The 21620-nt window shown below is 41.5% G+C and overlaps 1 protein-coding gene across 24 annotated transcripts in view; it reads left to right on the top strand.

Annotated features, from left to right (window-relative positions):
* Window positions 1-21620, top strand: part of NEDD4L (NEDD4 like E3 ubiquitin protein ligase) — a 338860-nt gene that overhangs the window by 220425 nt on the left and 96815 nt on the right. Inside the window, exon 1 of one of the 24 annotated variants that reach the window (XM_082417941.1) lies at window positions 9598-9757. The exons of the other annotated variants lie outside the window; for them this stretch is intronic. The gene's annotated coding sequence lies outside the window, so the exon portion shown is untranslated. Of the gene's footprint in view, window positions 1-9597; window positions 9758-21620 lie in introns of those variants that run through there. 24 annotated transcript variants of the gene reach the window in all.

The raw sequence follows: 21620 nt of genomic DNA, 5'->3' as shown, positions 1-21620 counted from the left end.
TCCTTTTGCAGTTTCCCCCTTCCTACTGCTTGTGAACCCCAGATTTTGTGTGTGTGCTTACCACATGCTTCTGGTGCTGAGGCCTGTGGACGGGTGGTAAAGTGGTTTATGTCTCCAGTAAACAGACCCATTCAGAGAGTCCCTGAGAAGCCAACTCACCAGTGAAATGATGTACACCGGTGTGTTTTGAAGCACGAAAAATCCACATCAGTCTAATGCATTCTTGATGCCCTTCTATGCACAGATTGGTTGTTCCGTGAAATTTAAAATTTCAGAATGGTAGAATTCATATTCAAGTCCACATGTGTTCTAATGATGCCTTGCTTTTTTTCTAAAGATTTGTGTTTCTTTCTTTATTTTACTGGATCTTTTAAAAAAGGCAAGTCATATCTGTTTATGTTTGCATAACCACCATAATAAGTGCTTTGCAAAGTTAGTAAATGCTGTTCTGTTAGTAAATCCTTTAACTGTTTTAAAGTTAGTAAAGTTAGTAAATTCTAGTCTTCTTTTGCGGATACATGCATTATCCTGAAATTATATGCTGCCCAAACTGTTGTTGAAATACTTTGTTCTAATTGACTGAATACTTCAGACTTTCGTTATAGCCACCAAAGAAATGAATATAAAGCAAGAATGCTTTTTGAAAAATTTTCTTATTCAGGGGTTAAATAAATGCTACAAGTTGGTTCATCTTTTGCTAAAGAGTAGTAAGAACAGAACTTGAACTCATTGGAAGGGAGCCATTGTAGGCAAACATAATTATCCTGCCTTTGAAACTTAATTGCAAAGCGTCTCTTGGCTGTAATGTTGCAAAAATTGACTTAAAGATTCAGTTCGAGATTGGAAGTGGCAAAATAATAACTGGAAAGAATCAGAGAGCCATTTCTTTGTAATTTGGGATCATCTCTTAGAGTTTCTCTTGACAGCTAATATGAAAATTGATCTGCAGGTCTGTGGCTGGGTGGTTTTCAACACAAAATCTCAGCGAAAGGACTGATGGGCCCTTTCTCATTCTACCCCAGACTTAATTTAGGGATTCTAAAATCTGTTTGCTTTGAGAAATAGAGAACTTTCTGTTCTTACACCGTTGCAGCATTTCCTCCGGATATTGTAGTATTGTTTGGAATTATATTTAAACAGTTTTCGCATACTTATTTTGGCACTACATAATGGTTGCCCCTGGGCACGTGTGTCCATGACTGATCCTGCAAAATCATCCTCTTTGTTTACGGTGAACTTGGACCATTGCCCTGATATCATCATGTCGGTTTCCAGGGAGGCCCTGCTTCTGCCTCATGTATCTCTAGTGGATTATTATGTACCAAGGATTGTAGAATTTTTCCTCTTCTTTAACCAGATGACTGCTTGGGTTTATTGTTGACTTGCTTTTCCGTTTTCTCTCTGTTTGTTCCCATTATATAGCCAACCAGTAGCGCCATCTCCCTGTTACTAAGCTGCTCTGCTCAAGTAGCACTGCGCATGCTCACAGGGGAAGACTTTTACTTCAGTTATACTGAGCAGCTCTTCATCAGCATTCTTACTTTACTCTAGACGCTGATTCAGAGAACTGTGATTTGTTCGTTAAGTTTCACTTTTATTTTGTTTAGAAATTCTCTGAATTGAGCTGGATAGCAATATAGTAAGGAAAGCAAAATATGAAACTTAAGCCATTGGAAAGACTGTTTTGGACACAGTGGATTCTAGCTTTGAGTGGCTCGCTGCATTTTTCATAGCAGAGAAGTCATTAGCAATTTACTAACGTGAAGTATTTCTAAACATCCTTCCGTGTGTCTGGCTCTGCTAATGGCTGTGATGGGGGGAATTTAAGTTGAATAAATGGCCTCTGCAATCAAGAAATGCACATGCTGTTTGAAAAGATAAGACTTGCCTACCAAACATTAGATAATAAGTCTTTGTTTTTGGAATTTTATTAAAATTAAGGCTGAATATATGTATATACCTGTGTTGAAAAGCAGTAGGTTAAGACGTATCCTGAAAAAGTTTTGCCTCAATGATGAGAGTAAATTAGTGCTCTTAAATCTACTCTTAGCCTTCTTGTTTACTTAAAATAAATGAAGAAAAAATACAGAAACTCAATTCCTAGTATAATAGGTTACCAAAGCTTTATAAACAGCTATCCTGACAGCTGTAAGTTTTTGGTTTTTTGAGTTTATACTGATTTATTATATTTTCCCTTTCCAATAAGCCTGTGGACATCTCTTTACAATCTGATTGATTGTAGCAGAGTTCCTGTGTCATTTTTGGTCATATGCAGAAATATCCTCAAGATGATATCCTTGTTTGGTTGGCCTATGGATGTATTAAATCCCCACCATCCCCTCTGTAGTTTTCTTCCCATTAATTTTTTTGGTCTTAAGGAGAAGTCATAAGAGGATAGTTACTTGGGGCTCCTTGAATTAATTTCTAGTTACCTGAATTGCTCACCAACTTCCATTCTTACTTCCTGGGTAACAGCTTTCAGGCGCGCCAGATTTCTTTAGATTTATCTCAATTTCGTAATGATTCTTAACACTGCTGCTTTTTCTTTTCCATCCAATTCCGGGCCCCTTTAAATCTCCTTAATCCAGCTCTGATCACATTATTAGATATGGCAGAGTCATTTTGGTGAACTCCAATTAGCTTTCTTCTTGTTAGAAACATTAGACATATTTCTGTTTTCATTATTCTGCCCACACCTTGAAAGAAGTTTGCAAATGGAAAGGGTGTTTGTGAAGATGCTGGGTGACTTTCTGGGTTATATGTTGGTTCTTTCTTGCCTTTTCTTTGCCTCATTTTCACTCATTTGCTTAGACTTAACATCACTTACCACCTAGTATTATTACGTATTGAAGGTAATAGACAGTAAATGCTTGTTGACTGAATGAATGAGTTAAATATGCCTGAAGTACTGAATAGAAAAACTCAACTCTTATTATTTGTCAGTTCCAGGGAAGATGGCCTTGTATATTATCAAGTTTTTCTGCAAATGCCTAAATTTTGCCATGTTATAGGACTTAATATAGTTGTTACTATTGTTTTGTTTTCAGGAAGGTCAGGAGTAGGTGTACCTCCTTGGCTAGATGGGGCTCAATATTCTGAGTTGTCTGTTGGGAATGTTTGGACAATCCTAATTGTCCGGATTGTTGGGACAAAAGTCCACTAGACAAATTTACATGTTTTGCCTTCTAGATTTTTCTAACCTACGGTTACTTCCCACCCCTTCAATGAGGCCTTTCCCTGAGACCAGGCTCAATTAAGATAGAAAGAAATTGATAATAGATTACCTGTAAAATTGATGGAATGAATAGTCAGCTCTCATTCTGTCCCATTCAGTCATACTGGATGTTTCTAACTCCTATTTAGGAGAAGTTCTAGATCAGTCCAGTTTTTTCTGGAAGTGGGGAAGTCAGTTTTGCATAGATATTAAAACCTGCCCTCCTTTTTCAAATGATTCTTTCCAAGAATCAAATATTTTTAATGAAGCGATTTTATGAAAGCAGAATGTAGAAATTAAATATTAGAAGAACTGTATTTCTAGTGGGTTGGTACCTCATTCTTTCAGCACTTTACCCTTTAAATCTTATTCAAACAACATGTTTTAATAAACTGTTTTCCTGCTTACACAATAAATAGAACATTATTAAGGTGCAGTCTCCTCACCTATGAAAAAATTTAACTTCTTTTATAAGTAGCTATACACAATTTCCATACCTTAGGTTCTTAATTATTTATATGATATTTCAGAAATATTGGAATATTTTGCATGTAGGTGCACATTCTTACCCATACAGGGTCCGTGTTTACAGTCACCACAGGTATATTTAAGTATAAGGTGGTAAAGAACAGAAATTGTGTTCATCAGAATCTTTACATATCCAATTCTGAAGTTTTAAAAATATTATATAGTCATAATTTAGGTATATATAATGAACTCTACTAACATTTACTGAGTGTATGCCTATAGAAGTACTCTGTTCTGCAGACTGTAAGGAGATACACCCTGTTCCTCAGTGTTTCAACAGTGTGGTCAACATTCCAGTAAAGGTGCCATATTTGAGGCATTCATTTGACGTCTGCAAAAAGTGCTGTCCTTTTCTGAAAAATAACTTTTATATAAAGTATTTAAAAAAATACTTTATATACGTCATATAAAATTAATTAATTTTAATTTTGTTAACTTGTTTGCACTTAATTTTGTCACAGACTTCTGTCAGTGGATGGTGTCTTAAAGAGAAAGGCATCCTATGAAAATAATTAACAGTCCTTATGTAGCCTGTACTCTTTATCTCATGGACATAGTGGCCCCTAGCAGAAAACGACCTGTTTCAGTATGTGCAAGAGTGAAGCCCAGCACACTGAGGATTCCCTAAAGGTAATGATAATCCCAGCAGCTTGGAACATTGACTTGGTGATGCGTCGCATACGGTAGTGCTAATTGAGACAGGTCAGTTTGGGTAAGCCGTCGAACATGGGGCACCACTGAGGGCTCTGCTGGACGTTGGAGCTGCAGTGATGAAAACATGAGCTGTTCGTCATGTGCATCACCTGCACTTGGAAATTTCCATGGTTTGAGGGTCATGTATGGGGGCCAATAAGTTTTCCCAGAAGGCCAGGCATACGTGAGAACATTGGATTGTTCTGTGACCACAATGATATAACCTTGTTATTGGCCCAGAATGAGCAACTGCAGGCTAACATTTACACAAAAGGAATTTAATGTGCCGATAATATTTAATTGAAGAACTAGAAGAGCTATTTAAAACATTTCCTTCTATGACTTTTTTACTGGACACTTCTAGTTTGACATTGTTCAGGTTTAACTTTGTCCTCATTTAACTTTATCCTGTACAAATGCTAAGGAGCTTAATAAAGGTCTATATGATCAAAAAGGCAGCTCTTAACCCAGCATGAAATTCCAGTCTCATTTATTTTTGCTTGCCCTCTGCCAAAGAATTCAGACAACTGCATGCTTGACTTACAAATAGAGGACAAAGCGTTGATCAGCAATTGTGTTTAAAATATGGAGTGGAAATAAGTTTATGTAAAATAAATCCACAAGAAGAAAGAAAGTGGAATACACGTATCTCCTCTAGTATGTGCTTCCTGCCATGGAGTCCGCTGTGTGAAATTGGGGTAAGGATCCTACAGGGGCCATCAGCCCTGCAAGGTGACATTTGCCCTCATGATCATGAGTTCACGTCTATACTACAAGGCATCTGAATAAACTGAAGTAATTAAGTTCTGACTTTACATAGCAGAATCTAAACCTCTGTTCACAATGCTTTTCATGTTCTTATATTTGATACATAGTTTTGCAGAATGAGGTCTAACAGAGTTTTGTAGGGCAAATTTCCATTTGCTTCCTTATGCATTATGTCTTGTCCAATAGAAAACATCAGACTTGGTAGACAGTTGACTCATTGTGTTGGGGTTTTAATTGTGGTGAGTGTCCTTTTATATAAGTTGTGTGTGTGTGCCCATGTCTGTGTTTTGCTTGGAAGAACGATGAGTAAGCTAAGGGCAAAACCCGTTTGCTCTTCTTAACACAGATGGTGGGAAGAATACTCTTACAACCATTAACAAAACAAAATAACGCAAGAAAAAGGCAATAATCATGTGCTTAGTTCATATTCCAGATTCATTTACAGCTGGGCATCATCTTGAATATTACAAGGAAATAAGCTTTAAAATCAAATTACTGTAAAACTTTGCTAATTCATGCTTGACTAATTTGCCCACCCCAGTAGTTCTCACTGAAGTCTTGCTGATCTTCTGTGACTTTGAGAAAAATTTGATAGTAGGTTGTGGAGAAGGCTCCTGTTACCTCTGGGGGTTTTTTTGTTTTGTTTTGTTTTGTTTTTTGTATAATTAGTTTGTTTATTTTTGGCTGTGTTGGGTCTTCGTTGCTGCACGTGGGCTTTCTCTAGTTGAGTCGAGTGGGGGCTACTTTTCGCTGTGCTGTGCAGGCTTCTCATTGCGGTGGCTTCTCTCATTGTGGAGCACAGGTTCTAGGCACGTGGGCTTCAGTAGTTGTGGCTCACGGGCTCAGTAGTTGTGCTAGTGGAATCCAGAGCGCAGGTTCACTGGTTGTGGTGCACGGGCTTAGTTGCTCCGCGGCATGTGGGATCTTCCTGGACCAGGGCTTGAACCCGTGTCCCCTGCATTGGCAGGCGGATTCTTAACCACTGTGCCACCAGGGAAGTCCCTCCTGTTACTTCTTATTTCCGGGTTCATTGTGGAAAATATAGTGATATACCTTAAGGTATCGTAAACAAATAAAAGAGAATATACATCTATCTGCCAAACCCTCAAGAGAGGGAAAACATCTGCTGAAAGGCTTGGATTCGATTTTCTTCCTTATTTTTGATTGTAGGATTTTTTTTTTTAATGCACAAAATAGAAACGTGAGTAATTGTTAGTAGTCTCCTAGTTTAAGAAAACCTACCATAAAATTTCATATTGTACAGTAAAATTTTATTTATTTATAAAATTTTTTTAAAAGTCTTTGTTGAATTTGTTACAGTATTGCTTCAGTTTTATGTCTTGGTTTTCTGGCCATGAGGCATGTGGGATCTTAGCTCGCCGATCAGGGATTGAACACGCTCCCCCTGCACTGGAAGGCAAAGTCTCAACCACTAGACCGCCAGGGAAGTCCCTGTACAGTAAAATTTTAAAAGCACTAAACTATGGAGAGAAGTATCAGGCAGTTTATATAAGGCCGTGAGGTGGGCATTAACATGATTTAGTACTAGTTTTATGACAGAATTTTGTTTTATAAGGAAGGAAAGAAAAGTGAGAGACTTAACTGTGTTGTACAATTTAGTGTATTGTCTACTTAGACCTTTGGTTTGCTGCTTGCAAAATAAAATGTTTTGGTTAAATATTGATTTTTATTTACAAAACCCTATGATAGATGCTAACCGAATATATACCAACAGCACCGTTGAGGGCTTTTTAATATTGAGGTCCCAGTGAAAATGTGTTTTAAACCTTGAACATTCGCTGCATCACTTTGTCTGCAGTCTAGATAAATACTACTAACTTGCCACCAAAATAACTGAAAGGCTCAGCTAATGACTGGCTTGTACCCTGTCCAGTTACAAAATCGGAGTAAGTGTTCCAGTTATGCCGTGTTCTCAGTGTAGATTCAGCTTGGTTCCTTGCACCATGCATCCAGAGGTACAAATGTAAGTAACCACACAAAAGACCGGACCCATAATTAGGCACCATATCCTGGGTTTAGGTATAGTTATAATCAGAAATGTTTGCTATTTTATTCTGACAATTGAAACATTCCTACTGCAGTACCACTAAGTTAATCTGCATATTCATTTATCTAGATTACATGTAAAAATAAATGAATGAGTGGCCCACGTTGCTGCAGTGATGAGTGCTAGATCGGTTGTGAACGTTTTCCCAAGTAAATGTAACAAATTGCTAATGTTTACAGGTGATTGCTTTGTGTATAAACTAGCTCCGATTCAAGGCTTTGGGCCTAGTCACTTCACTCTCAGTTGCGTCTCGGAAGGCTCTGCTGGAGAGAGGCTGAGGAGCAGCCGGGGGAAGGAGCAGCTTTCTGTCTCCGGGAATTGCTAATGACTCCAGGTGCTCCTGGTTTGCGTCCCTGGGAGGCGTGGCCAGTAAGACGTCAGGTCTGGAGAGGGAAGAAGGTTGGGAACCAGTGAGCCTAAGCATGCCATTTATTGAATTCTTAATATTTTGATGACTAGAATCTGCTTTTCTGAGTGCTTTTATTTATTTATTTATTTTTATTTTTATTTTTGGCTGTGTTGGGTCTTCGTTTCTGTGCGAGGGCTTTCTCTAGTTGCGGCAAGTGGGGACCACTCTTCATCACAGTGCGCGGGCCTCTCACTATCGCGGCCTCTCTTGTTGCGGAGCACAGGCTCCAGACGCGCAGGCTCAGTAGTTGTGGCTCACGGGCCCAGTTGCTCCGCGGCATGTGGGATCTTCCCAGACCAGGGCTCGAACCCGCGTCCCCTGCATTGGCAGGCAGACTCTCAACCGCTGCGCCACCAGGGAAGCCCCTAAGTGCTTTTAAAATAAGTTTCCGGGCAGAAGTGTGCTTTGCACACACTCTGCAGAGCACGCCTCTCGAGGTATAAGATGAATCGGTCGCGTACACTCAGAGCTTGTTCCTTCAGCTCCGGTAGCCGCTGATGGTGACAGCAACTGAAGCAAGAGAAGCCTTTAGTGAGGAGGGGAGGAAGCCTCCACTTGACACCTCATGGCCACCAAGTCTTTATTGAGTGTCCTCAGTGTCCAAGGCAGGAGAATGTCTTCTATGGATTTTACACGTTTTAGGGTTACCAGAGTTGTAAAATCTCCTGAAATCTGTATGTGCTAAGTGTGAATATCTGTACAGCTCTTGGCAAGTTTTCAGGTTCTCCCTTAAATTACCTAAATTTGCTCTCCTGAACCTGAGGTCTTACCCCAGCACTGTATCCCAATGATACTCATGATTTCCGTAATAAAATTAATTGACTTTCAGGCACTTCATTCCTTATTCCCAAGTAACAGTTAAAAGTGGCATGTTTAATATGCATCCCTCTGTACTATTAAAACAAAACATCCATAACTGCTAGCTATCCTGCTAGCTAGCTAGATATTTTAATAAATTAATACTATTATAAACCCATAGATTGGCATTAGACTCTGGTTGCTTGGAGCCTGTTACATGCTTGGCACAAAGCAGGCACTAAATAAATATTTGTTGAATGAACAAATGATTGAATGAAGAAGCAAAGAAATGACTAACAGGCCAACCATTTATCGTACAGTTTAGTAATCAGGAAGTTCAATAGGGAAGTACAGTGACCAAATTTCTTTTGCAAATCTCATTAGTACAAAGGATTTGTTATTAAATATAGATCCACCTTCATTGTTTGCCTGGATAGTCTAAAATAGATCCAAACCCATTGTTTGACTAGGCTTCATAAACGCAGGATAAAATAGATTATACTTCCCGTCATCTGCATGATGTACTGCTATTGCTGACGAAATCCCACCCTTGGCAAATGTGAAACAATAACCAGCATGAAAGCGTGGAGGTTCCTCCACATGTATATAAACAACCTTGGCCAGGCTCAGAGCTGGTAGAGCATCTAAAAATAGATAGATAATCCCTTATCTTGTTGCATATGAAAATAGTGTTTATATTAAGGCAACATTATTAGAAATGATGTGTGAGAAAAGAATCCTGGCAGTGTCTTTTACAATTTAGAGCGAGAAAATATATTAATGTGATTTTGAAGCACAGGATTAGTACTGCTGGAATGTGGAGCAGAGTTGTAGCCAGTTTCTCTTTGGTGAAAAACCGCTTGTTTATGCAGACATGTAATATTCTGCCCCATGGAGACTTGTCCCTTGCCCACAAAGTGGCACCCTGTTTTTCCACTGGATGTCCACTGAGAAACACACTGGTGGTGACGGTCCTTGAAAAAGAGAGGTGTATTAGGATACCCCCAAATCTTACTGGCTTAACACACTACAAGTTATTTCTCACTCATGCTACGTGCCAACGTGGGTCAGCAGGCATGCCCATCCACGTGGTCACTCGGAGACCCAGACAGACAGAAGGTTGCACAGGAGCCCAACTCGGAGGTGCCACTTGTCACCTCTTCTCTGAGCGCACTGGCCAAAACTAGTAATATGGCTCTGCCTGAGGCTGGGAAACGTAGTCTTCTCTGTGTCGAGGAAGGAGAGAGAACTGGTCAGTGCTGAGCGATTCTTGCAATTGGTGAGTCACATTCTCATATTAAAATCAGTTAGGGAGAGTGTGGTATAATAAATCCAGCACCATGTTTTTCAGATTTAAATGGACTAATTTAATTTGTCTAAGTCCATGTCAAGTGGCTATTTTCTGAGCCCTGAGAATAATGGAGTCTGGTTCATTTTCCCACTGTACCAACTTAATAGGCGTACAATGCATGGAATTTGGCCTGTGGTAGAATCTTTGCCTAAGAAAGGCAGCACTCATTTTTGTTTGGTATTTTCCAGTAAGCTAACTTGATATATCAATTTTTAAAGCTAAAGCGTAGCTGGGTGAAACTAAGGACCAAACAAGAATTGCCGCAAATGATTGTTGGTAAGTGAAACAAGAATTTTCAGGGGTTTTTTTTTTGCCCCCATGGATACAGTGAACATGGCCAGCAGCTGGTTGTAACCAAGATAAAACGTATTTAATTTTCCCCTTGCCTCCTCTCCCTCAGACCACAGTACGCACGCACACATGCACACACGCGACCTGCTTATTTAGAACGAAGCAATCCAAGTTGTCTTCTCTTACCTGGGATATAACCAATTTAAGAAGCTAGATTGAATAAGCCATGTAGCCATTAATTGCCTATCATCTTCAAGTGCAGAAAGTAACATGAAAGCTCACAGGTCTGGGGGTTCACTGGAGGCACCTCAGTTCACAGCTCTAAAGCGGAGTTAGAACTTGAACTCATAGTTGTTGGGTGCCGACCAGCGCATCCCGGTGGCCTTCACCCGTGAAGGCACACAGAAAGTTAAACTGAGTGTATCCCCCTCGGTTCCAAGGGTCCGCCGGGACTCCTCAGGTGAGCTGCCTTGAGTGGTTTTCTGAACCTCGTCCTGCGTTCTCACTGCTGCCTCAATGACCCCCCATTCCCTCCAGTTGGACCCCAGATGCCTTTGGTGCTCCAGGCCTTCCTCCGTCAGGTCACCGTGTCTGGGGGTAGCGCTTTCCCTTGGGCTCTCCTGGGTTTTCCCCGTTCTTCAGAACCCTCCTCTGGCTCTGCCTGAGAGGGGCCTGGCCTCCCTCCTGCTCTCTCCTCCCCCGCCGCCTCATCCCTCGGGGCTGGGCTCCTCTCCAGTCCCCCTTCCCATCCTAGGGGCTCCCTCAGCCCCCCGTGTGGCCATCCCCACCCAAATCAGTGCTTTATTCTTGCCTTGCTCGTGGCTCATATTACACTCTTATCTTGCAGTCATAGATATTTCTGTATATATTTCTCCCTTTACATCCCTTTCTCTAAGCTCTTAGGAGGTCAAGGATGTTTTTTTATGCATTTTCTTATACCCTTATTGTCTAGTATAGTGCTTGATATATGATTCAGTGCTCACTAAGTATTGAATGAATTTATTATATGTTAGTTTTTAGTACAAACAAGTGTATGGAATGTTAGTTCCCCAATATTAATATTCTTTGCATGCTTAGATTATACATACAATGTACTTAGTAAACGAATGCTTGCAAAATGTTGGGCTGGCCAAAAAGTTCGTTCGGGTTTCTGGTCCGATGTTACAGAAAGATCCGAAGGAACTTTTTGGCCAACCCAATAGAATTTAATCTGAAAAGTGAGATCTTTTGATCCATAGAGTATTTCTCTTAAAAACAAATGACTTGATCCTCGTGTAATTTTTTTATTCTCTTTTATAAGTTTAGTGTACTGGGAGCCTGACAGTAACACTGACTGTGGAGAAGGGTGTACCTAAAGTAATATTTTTCTCTGAAATCATTTTGCTGGGTTATTTCATATCCAACTGGGTGATGTCCAGGAATTTGAGACTAGTGGTTCAGACAAACTTGTCAAACAAGACAAGAAAAATTGTATGTACTTAGCCAGAGAAAAATTAGTTGATGGTTACCTGGTACATGCTGTGCATGGGTTTGTTTTTCATTCGGGGGATAATTGCGTCCTTGGATTCTTGCTTAACTGTTGAGTCATGTTTCGTAATAAAATTATTTTATGAAGCTGAGAAATGGCTTGCTCTGTTCCTGGCGGAATCGGTGCCAGTGTAGTTAATGCACCAGCCTAGCTGGGTTTTAATTTAAAGAACGAATTATCTTTTAAAAGAGTAATAAATACCCCTTTGGAATAGCAAGAAGATGTCAACTGTTGATATGGGGTTATTATTGTGTGCTTAGATGTCATTAGAAAGCACAGTAATTTTAATAACCCAGGTGGTGTACAATAAAGCTCTTGCTTTTTAAGCATACATCAGCTGTGTGCTATGATCATGTAATGATAAACTGCTTTTATTTATGCTGTTACTTATTTAAAGTTTTAATTAACATAACCTAGTCTTCACAAAACATCTTATTGCTTCTGACTCATGTATTCTCTGATGTGTAATAATGGGTTCTCATGATTTGTTTTTAAGATCTCCTTACTCTGAGTAAGGGTTTGGGTATTAGGAAATATTTCATGTACTATTTGCGTTCAGTGACATGAATTCCCATTTTATACCGACCTTTATAACCTTTATACCAACCTTCACATTAGCACGTGGGAAATCTGATCATGAATCAATATCTTGGAAATGCACACCACACTTTCTGCTTTTTCCCCAAAATAAACTGAAGGAGTCTCCTTCCTGCCACCGTCTGGTAATATTTTCTCATTTAATTTAAATAACCAGGATAACCAGGAAGCTTTTGTAATCCTTGGTGGGATGTCTTATCAAGCCTGTTGAATTTGGTTTGACGTGGGTTCATTTTGGTTTCACCTTTTTTTGAGAACAAATTGCATCTGGGATTGGGGGGGAAAGCACTTTCACTGAATGGCTCCAAATTCAATCTCTTGAATTTTTTTTTATCTCCCTGCTTTTTTTAAAAAATTGAAGTATAGTTGATAGTCTTTTATTTTCAACCAAGCAGCTGTTGACACAGATTTCTTAGCAAGTGGCTAAATAAAAATATGGCAGTTCTGAAATGAACAGAAACGGTTGCTCTGTCAAAAACTAGCAGCTGCCAGCATGCGATTTCTGTGCCACAAGTGCTGGTCTTTCTTAGGTATTCTCATTGTGAGACATTTGATTAAACTGCCCGACCAGCTTCATTTTTCCTTTCAACTTTTGAGGTCAGAGGTAAAAGCAGTTGAGAGGTTTCACATTGTGTACTTGTCTTCCATTTTAAACTAATTATTAAATAGTATTAAAACTACAACAGTAAAAGCAGCCACAACAAAACCTTCAAGCATTCGGATGGCCAGTGGAGCTTTATTTTAAAAGAAACCATCGTTCAAATAAAATTTAAATACTTCAGTATTTTAAATATCTCACTTAATCGTGTGGCCTCAGAAACCACAGTTTAATGAACTTAGAATAGTGAGGGATGTTACAGCATTTTGCTTCGTGCTTCTGTATAACACTGTGAAGAAAGACGATTGCAGCAGACGTGTGTGTGAATAGACGTACAATCAGCCAAGCTGTGCCTGGGCTCTCAGGGCAGGCACATAAAAATGGAGGAGCATTTTGGATGTTGAGAGAGGAAATTACTGGCAGGTAGTAGAGATTCTGTTCAGAATCCTTTAGGTTTTATGGGGGGAAATAGTTGTTTTAAGCAGACTTTGAAGGGGTTTGGAATAGAAAGGTATTTCCTTTTTGCCTGTGTCGTCTTCGTGTTTCCAGGAAGAAAGTACCTCCTGGTGTGTGAGCACAGACCGGAAGCGTTGGGCAGGGCAGGGGAAATGTGTGCATCTCAACCCAATTAATGAGTCAGTTGTAAAATAATGTTGGGGGGCAACCTTCAGGTGGTCCCCTGATCGCTCTCACAGAATCTGAGTTTGGCCCATGAATAGCATTTTTATTTCTGGTGGTGCCCAGGATAAAGGTTTGAATGGAACCTCACAGAGCTGTTGGTCAGGAAGTTCTTTGGGTTCAAACAGGATTCCCCTGGCAATTCAGTCTCTGCTAGTTTCACAGAAAACATCCCTGTCGGTCCAAGGGTAAGGCATCCTCCCAGCCCTCCGGTTCTCTTCTCCTAAAACAGGTTTTTGGACTGGTCTTGGCCCACGTATGAGTTTCCTATGGCTGCCATAACAACTTACTCGCAGACTTAGCCTAAAAACGCAGAGATGAATTCTCTCACAATTCTGGAGGCCGGAAGTTCAAAATCAGAATCACTGGACTAAAATCAAGATGTCAGCAGGTCTGTGCTCCTCCAGAGGCTCGAGGAGAGAATCAGTCCTTTACCACGTCCGGCTTCTGGTGGCTGCCAGCGTCCCTGAAGTTGTGACCACATCACTCCAGTCTCTGCCTCCAAGGTCACATTGCCACCTCCTCTTCTGTCTTCAGTCTCCCTCTGTACTTCTCCTATAAGGACACTTGTAATTCCATTTAGTGCCCACCTGGATAATCCAGGATAATCTGCCTTAATTTAGTCATATCCGCAAAGATCATTTTTTAGATAAGCTGACATTTACAGGTTCCAGGAATTTAGGACCTGATATCTTTGTAAGCCATTACTCAGCCTACTACACCCCATTTTCAACACCTGGGACAGTTTACAGAGAAAGCCAAAGGATTCAGATTCTATCCTGCAGGGGTCGTTTTACTCTTGAAGTTAAATCAAGCAGTTATTGAGGAGGTACTGTGTGTTGTTGCTGTTCCTAGGCACAGTGGGAGACAGATACAAAGATGTACAAGACTGTGTCTGTCCTGAGGCTGCTTGTGGTTGTGCTGGAAGGGAAGACGTACGTGTAAAATGAGTCATAAGAAAAAGGTCACGTTAGATCCAGAGAGCCAGGGAGTGGTACCAACAGGGGTTGTTCGAGCCCCTCAGCCTGTGTGCTTGGCGTGGATGGCTCTGTGCGCTGGAACATTAGACCTAGGAGAGATTTAAATGATCACGTCCAACTCACCACTTGACTCTTCCCCATTGCATTGTTTTCTGCTGTCTCCAGGTCTTTTCCCAAGAGCTGCCTCCTGCAAGTGTGCCTTCCTGGGTGTCTTATTCTTTCCTATTGTACTTTGATGGTGCCGTTACCTAGGCTTCAGTATCTCTTTCTCCAATAAAAGAGCAGTTCAGATTCTTGAAGGTAATGCCTCTGTGCTAGCAAACACAAATAGAATCACTTCTGTAAATCAGTGATACAGAAGAATAAAATCTAGGAAACTTAAATTTACAGTAGAATCAATCTGTTACAGTATCATGTGCTGTCATTTGGGGTAATTGGAATTTGCCCTAGCTCAATCTGTCTACAAGAATGTCACGTATCTTGGTGAAAACTAAGATAATATCCCTTTAAAAAGAAAAGTGATGATCTTTTCTGTATATGGGACCCTGGTTATCTTAACTAGATCCACAGAGGCAAAACATGGAGAGATGAGCCAAGCCCGAGTTTGAATCCTGGGTCCATCACTACCTGGATCCTGGCCCTGCTTAGTGGACCGGATGGTATGAGCAGGTCACTGAACTTTTCTAAAGCACAGGTCTCGCATCTTCAAGACGGGGCTAATGATGGTACCTCCCTCAGGGTTATCAGGATGATTAAATGAGATAATGCATATAAAGTGCTTAAAACATGTCCTTAAAGTCTGTCTTTTCCATCTCTCTCCCCTTTTTTCCTTTCCAAAAAATGTCTGTGGGCTGGGCGAGTTTACTGGTTCTGATTAGCGCACTGCCCTAAGTAATCAAACACTGTCCCATCTGGTCCCTTCCAACAGGCACATGATGACAAATGGAACATTTCTTAGGATACCGTTTCACCTTGGATGTCAACCAGGCTTCTAAATTACATTTTTTTTTTAAAGATTTTTTTGATGTGGACCATTTTAAAGTCTTTATTGAATTTGTTACAGGATTGCTTCTGTTGTTTATGTGTTTGGTTTTTTGGCTGCAAAGCATGTGGGATCTTAGCTCCCTGACCAGGGATTGAACTGGCACCCCCTGCATTGGAAGGTGAAGTCTTAACCACTGGACCGCCAGGGAAGTCCCTAAATTACATTTTATATGGCAACGTCTCCCCGTATTTTTGTTCCCCGGGCTTCTTGAATTGCAACATAGCATGTTTCTTCCAGTAAAAATCAAAATTAAATAAATAAATGGTTCAATTGCAGCCTGTGTCTAAGAGTGATTTGTACCATGACTGCAGATTGGATAGCCGTTACAGTCAATGACAGTTGTCTTCTAAACATTATCTTTAATCAAGTCTCTGGAAGGTGTGCGTGTACTTTTGCTTCTAAAATGTATGTGTGCGCACGTGCACCCCCCTCTGTACGTGATCAGGTTGAAGAAAGCATGTGGCTGGGCACAGTTTGGTCTGTTTTGAACAAAGTCGTTCTGGAGTTGATCATTCTATTAAAGTTCTTACCTGAATTTTCAGAATAAAAAGATTCCTCCCACACAGAGGCGCTGATTGTTCACACAGCGTGTGCACCCTGCATGATAAGCGACTGGGGAAGGTGCCACATCAGTGCCTTTGTTCAGTTACCATTTTTTGTCCCCTTTGCAGGGAGAGAGGCATAGACTGATATGAAAAGCTGTTAGATTTCTTGACTGCAAGATACCAAGATTTTTTTTGACACGTTGATGCCTAAAAAGAAAAACGCAATATGTACTGGTGAATCAAAAACATTTTTCAGTGCCTTTGTATAAATTGGATATATTTTGTTTTCTTTTTGAAAATTTAACCGTAAAGCTAGTCTCCATTACTGTGGCTTTGAAACGCCTGAGATTGTTTTCTCTGGGTGGGTAGAGAAAACGTGGACAGCTTTTACAGACAGGGTCTGAAACAGTGATAATTAGGTTATACGTATTTCATAAATACATTGCTTAGAAAAGCAGTCTCCTCACCTCCACTGGCCCCTCTTGGAGATGAATTGGGATGAGGGTGGTGGAGAGCTTAGGAAAGACTCTTTGGCATTTATACGATTTTAAGAGTCATAGGTAACTCTTCTCAGTTTTTCTCAGAATGGCATCGAAAGTAAGGCTCAACTTTGTAATTTCTTCTCAAAATGTAATGAAGTGGTCCCTTAATGATCTGCCACATGTCCCACAGACGAGCTCCTGAAGGAACAGGCAAGGATGAGCTAGAGCCTGGGTAAGAAGACTTTTTTATCCAGCAAAAAAACAAAGGACATAAGAATTGGGGATTATACTGTGAATACAGGCAGCTAAGCCTGCGTGACTCTTCAGAGACTGTACGTGTTGGGTGAGAGTTCAGATCTGGGCTGAGCTACTTACCAGCTGTCTGACCTTGGACAGATTACTTAGCCTTTCCATGCTTTAGTCTGCATGTCCGTAATGTGCTTGTCAGGAGGATTGAGGGAGGTTGAGTTACGTGAAGCACTTAGAGTGCGCTGGGCACAGAGTGAGTGTCCCGTATGTGCTAATTGTTGTTGTTGGTTTACAGCTTCAAAGGAATTGTGTCATGCACACATTCGGGAGGGTTACTACCCCCAGCTTAAAAGAAGTTTTTGCTGCGCTTTGTACCTGAAAGAATATTTTCAGGTTTAATACTCCCTTCCGTCTACTGGTCCTGATGCAGCTAACACTCTCTGGGTTCTTTCCGTATGAAAGCTACTGCTGGTTCTCACACCACGTCTCAGTGTTGCTGTTACCATCCCCACTTTGCAGATGAGGAAACTGAGGCTTAGATTAAGTAACTGTATCAAGTCACCATCAAAATAAGATGCAGGGCTGGGAGTAGAGTGAAAGTCAGAGACAGAGCCACTGCCACCCTCTCTCAGTGCCGCCATGCACAGGTGTCTGGCCCTCAGAGTCATCCCAGAAGGAGAAGAAAGGAATTCGGTCTGTGGAAGTCATGCTTGTAGTTTCTTTGGACATGGTAGTCAAAACAGCCCCTGCTCCACTCAGTGTAATAAACACGATTGAATTCCAGTGTATTTTGGGCTCTGCTGGGTGGGAGGGGCTCCACCATGATTCAGTGTGAGGTTCCAGTGGGCAAGGTTTGTGCTATGTGCCACTCTCTCTACTGTTCCAGGTTTTTCTATCAGTTTCTAAATGGAAAGTAGGTGCATATTGCTTGATTTACAGATTACTGTAGAAACTTTCAAGTTAACATTTTATCCAGAATTGACACTAAGGGCAAGACAGACTGATACAGTAAGTTTATCTTGTTAAGTTCTGGGACTTGTACACACATAAAGAGCCTTAGAATTACTCTATTTTATAATGGAGATCATAAGGCATAGAAATCTAAGAATTCTCCTTAGATCCATGATGAGTTAGGGCCCCAGGTAACTCCTTCAATACTTTTTCCTTTGAAGTATGGAGAAAAGCTCAAATAAGAAAATAGATAAAAGAATGACAATTTGGGGAATCCCCTGGTGGCACAGTGGTTAAGAATCCACCTGCCAATGCAGGGGACACGGGTTCGAGCCCTGATCTGGGAAGATCCCACATGCCGCGGAGCAGCTAAGCCCGTGTGCCACAACTGCTGAGCCTGCGCTCTAGAACCCGCGAGCCACAACCGCTGAGCCCACGTGCCACAACTGCTGAAGCCCGCGCGCCTAGAGCCCGTGCTCTGCAACAAGAGAAACCACTGCAGTGAGAAGCCCACGCACCGCAACAAAGAGTAGCCCCCGCTCGCCGCAACTAGAGAAGGGCCGCGTGCAGCAACAAAGACCCAAAGCAGCCAAAAATAAATAAATTAATTAATTAATTAAAACAATAAAAAAGAATGACAGTTTAAAGCTCATTTAAATGTTTACCTTATATCTGTTTACCTGAGAGTGTTCAAATTCCCGGGGCCATTGCTGTAGATTGACACCCACTTCAGTGTTCCAGTAATTAATGTTTAGCCCAGGAAGGTGGTCACTAGAAGTTTAAGTTTGATGCAGTCGGTTGCACTGATCAATGAGAAGGTTAGGAATTACATGGGAATGTAATTATATTTTTATGTGCCTTTTTTGTATAGACCTCTGTACACTTTATGGCTATGAACACATAGACCAGCTCATAAAGACAGTCTCCAATTTGTGACTCTTCCTGGTTTTCTTTCTGGGAAAGGAAGTATACTGTAGAATAACAACGATTTAATTTATTTGTCAGGCATCTCCTTTATCAGTGTCTGGTGCTAGTTTTGCACGTACTGTTTTCACCACTCCAGTAGCTAAAGAGCTCGCTCGAGGTCAGAGAGCACTGCTCAACAGTTCTGCCAGGGTCCCTGCAGTCACTGGTGCAGCCTGTGCTTTTTCAGGCTGGTACCTGCACATCCCAAGGTAAAGTAATGACCTTAGTTTTACTTAAAGATTTTTGTAGGGAAATTTTAACTCCTATTAAAATAAGCCATGGAAATATGATGGGGGGTAATGCAGAGTTCTCATTAACATTTAGGATGACCTAGAACGTTGCCCTGGCCCCAAACCCAGCTCCGGAGGTGACTCACCTCTACTGTCAGAGTCATTGCCCCCGTGCCCTGCCATTCCCTGCAGGTGACTTACGAAGTGCCCACCAGCGTGCAGTTGGAGGGGTGACAGTGGGATGATGTCGACAGGGGCTCGTCCTGGCCTCATGTTGCCCCAGCTAGTGAGGGATGTTAGCTGAGAAGCTCGGGGTGGAGGTAGAGGGTAATTGAAGCCCCCAGGTGAGTGCTGCTTCACGCTCCAGTTACTCCATAGATGTCCTGAGCCTTTGTAGTCTAGCCTCGGGATTACTATTTATGATACAGTTTTCTTCGGGATTATAGGTTTAATGTTCCAAACAACCAACATATACATAAATGGATTCTTTTGTGTAACTTCTTAAAAGTTGTTGAATAGCCTCACTGCAGATCATCTTTAAAAAAAAGAAAGAAGTCATTTCTAAGCTTAGACTAACCTTTTTATGCTTACTTAGTCTTCCTTCAGTCCTTGACATTACATTTCATTTTCATGTATTTATTTTTTAAGGAATAATTAACTTTACAACAGTTCATTTCATTTTTAAAGCTCTTTCATGTGGTTTGCCCTCAGGATGGAACAGCGTTTCTCAAACTGTCTGTGCTGAGCTCTTGGCAATACAAGAAGTTTTTTGATTGAAGACCAGACTGATTGAACCATCAAGTTTCTAAAAATAGCTGTGTGCTTTACAGTTGACTGATCCTCCCCGACTCCTCCCATTTCTCAACTCTCAAAATATTCATTAATAAGGCAGCTTAATCACATTCCATAGTAACTTGCACAAGTCTCCCACACACACTGACGTTTGAGGTGTGTGATGGTTTATGAAACAGGAAGTACAGGTGGTCATTGCCCCATTTTCCAGATGAGGAACCTGGTCCAGGGAAGGCTTAGTGCCCAAGGTCATGCAGCTAGTTAGTTCCTGAGCCAGGATTAGCACCCAAGGGGCCAGTCTCTGGGATTCTTTTCCCTGGCGCACTTCACATCCACGCCTGTAATTTAGAACCCGTGCATCTAGGCTGTGTGCTTCTCAAAGGCAGTACCTCCCCTTCCTTTGAGTCATTGGTGCAGGGCATACAGTGCAACAGATGTGGGTTTCAGGGCAAGGACTAAGGGGGAGCGAGAGAGGCATCTGGGGTTCAGCATTTAAGTAAGCACTTAAATTAGCATGAGCAGCCCTGCTCTCGGGGCCTCGCTGGCCTCAACCTGGTTCCAGTGCTAGTGGGTTTTACAAATGACGTGGATATTCGACCACTTCTTGCCCGGCATGTGGGCATTTGAGTGTTAGTCCCCAGTGATTCTGATTCTTAGAAAAAGTCACAGCTTTCTTCTCCCAGGTTTGCCTTGTGTTTTGAGACATCAGTTGAAGACTTAAGGTTTGGTGCCTGTGATGCTAGCTTCCGTCTTCGTTGGTTTGATTGTTCAAGACTTGGGATGTGACATGGAAGGGAGTATTGGGGGCATTTTTCTCCCCTGTGATTTTTATCTAAAGTACGCGCACATTCTCTCTCCCATGTTCCTGGGCCTTCCTGGCTTGGACGCCAGCCCAACTGTATGCTTTCAGTTACAGCTCTTTACAACACGGTTCCTTGTTCTGGAAACGTTTCTGGCCCAGAGCTTCAATTCCTTCCTGATAACTGCATAGCTCTTGCTGTTGATCTTAAACACAGCTCACTCAGAGAAGGAGCTCAGCCATCAGTCTCAGCTTCTCAGGGATTTTCCTGGCAGCTATCTTGTGAACTCTGTCCCACTCTCTGTTTTACCCATTAATTAGGAAATAGTCCAGTGCATGAAGCTTTGCTTGCAGATCTCTCGTTTGAAATTCCTCGGGGTGGGGGGAGGGGGAGAGGGAAACCAGCTAGAACTGATAAGCACGGAACTTTCGTCAAATGAGCGATTAAGCCTTCACATCCCCCTGTGAGAGATGAGCTAGCCCCTAAGAGAAATGTGGTATGGTAGAAACAAATGTAAGTGCTGCAGTCAGGGGGACTCTTGTTCAGGTCTCAGCTTTGCCACTTTCGAGGTACAGAAACTGAACTTACGCTTCCTTCTTCCCTGGTGCTTCAGGGGCTGGGAGTTAAAGAAAAACGAACACCAGATCACGAGAACATTCTTACAGAATTGCCCAAAGATGCCATGAACGCCGTATGGAGTACAGGGAGGGGAGTGGACTTGGACAGCGGTTCTCAACTGGGGGCAGTTTCGTCCCATCCACGACCCCCCCCCCAAGACATTTGACAGTATTTGGAGCTATTTTTGGTTATCATAACTGAGGGGCAGGGGTTGCTTTTGCATGTTGTGGATAAAAGCCGTATGTTTCTAAAACCCTATAATGCGTAGCATAGATAGTCCCCTGCAACAAAGTATTATCTAGCCCCAGATGCCAGTGGTGCTGAGGGTAAAAAGCCCTGGGTTAGGAATTATGCTTATTGAATCCAATTGTCCCATTTAATACCCAGTGACCGTGCAAAATAAAGTTGTTTCTATCCCCGTTTTACAGATGAGAAGATCAA

The sequence above is a fragment of the Balaenoptera physalus genome (assembly GCF_965194825.1).
Source record: "Balaenoptera physalus genome assembly, chromosome: 12".
In the NCBI taxonomy this organism is placed as follows: Eukaryota; Metazoa; Chordata; class Mammalia; order Artiodactyla; family Balaenopteridae; genus Balaenoptera; species Balaenoptera physalus.
The sequence above is the reverse complement of the archived record's forward strand: the minus strand, read 5'-3'. Positions and strand labels throughout refer to the sequence as shown.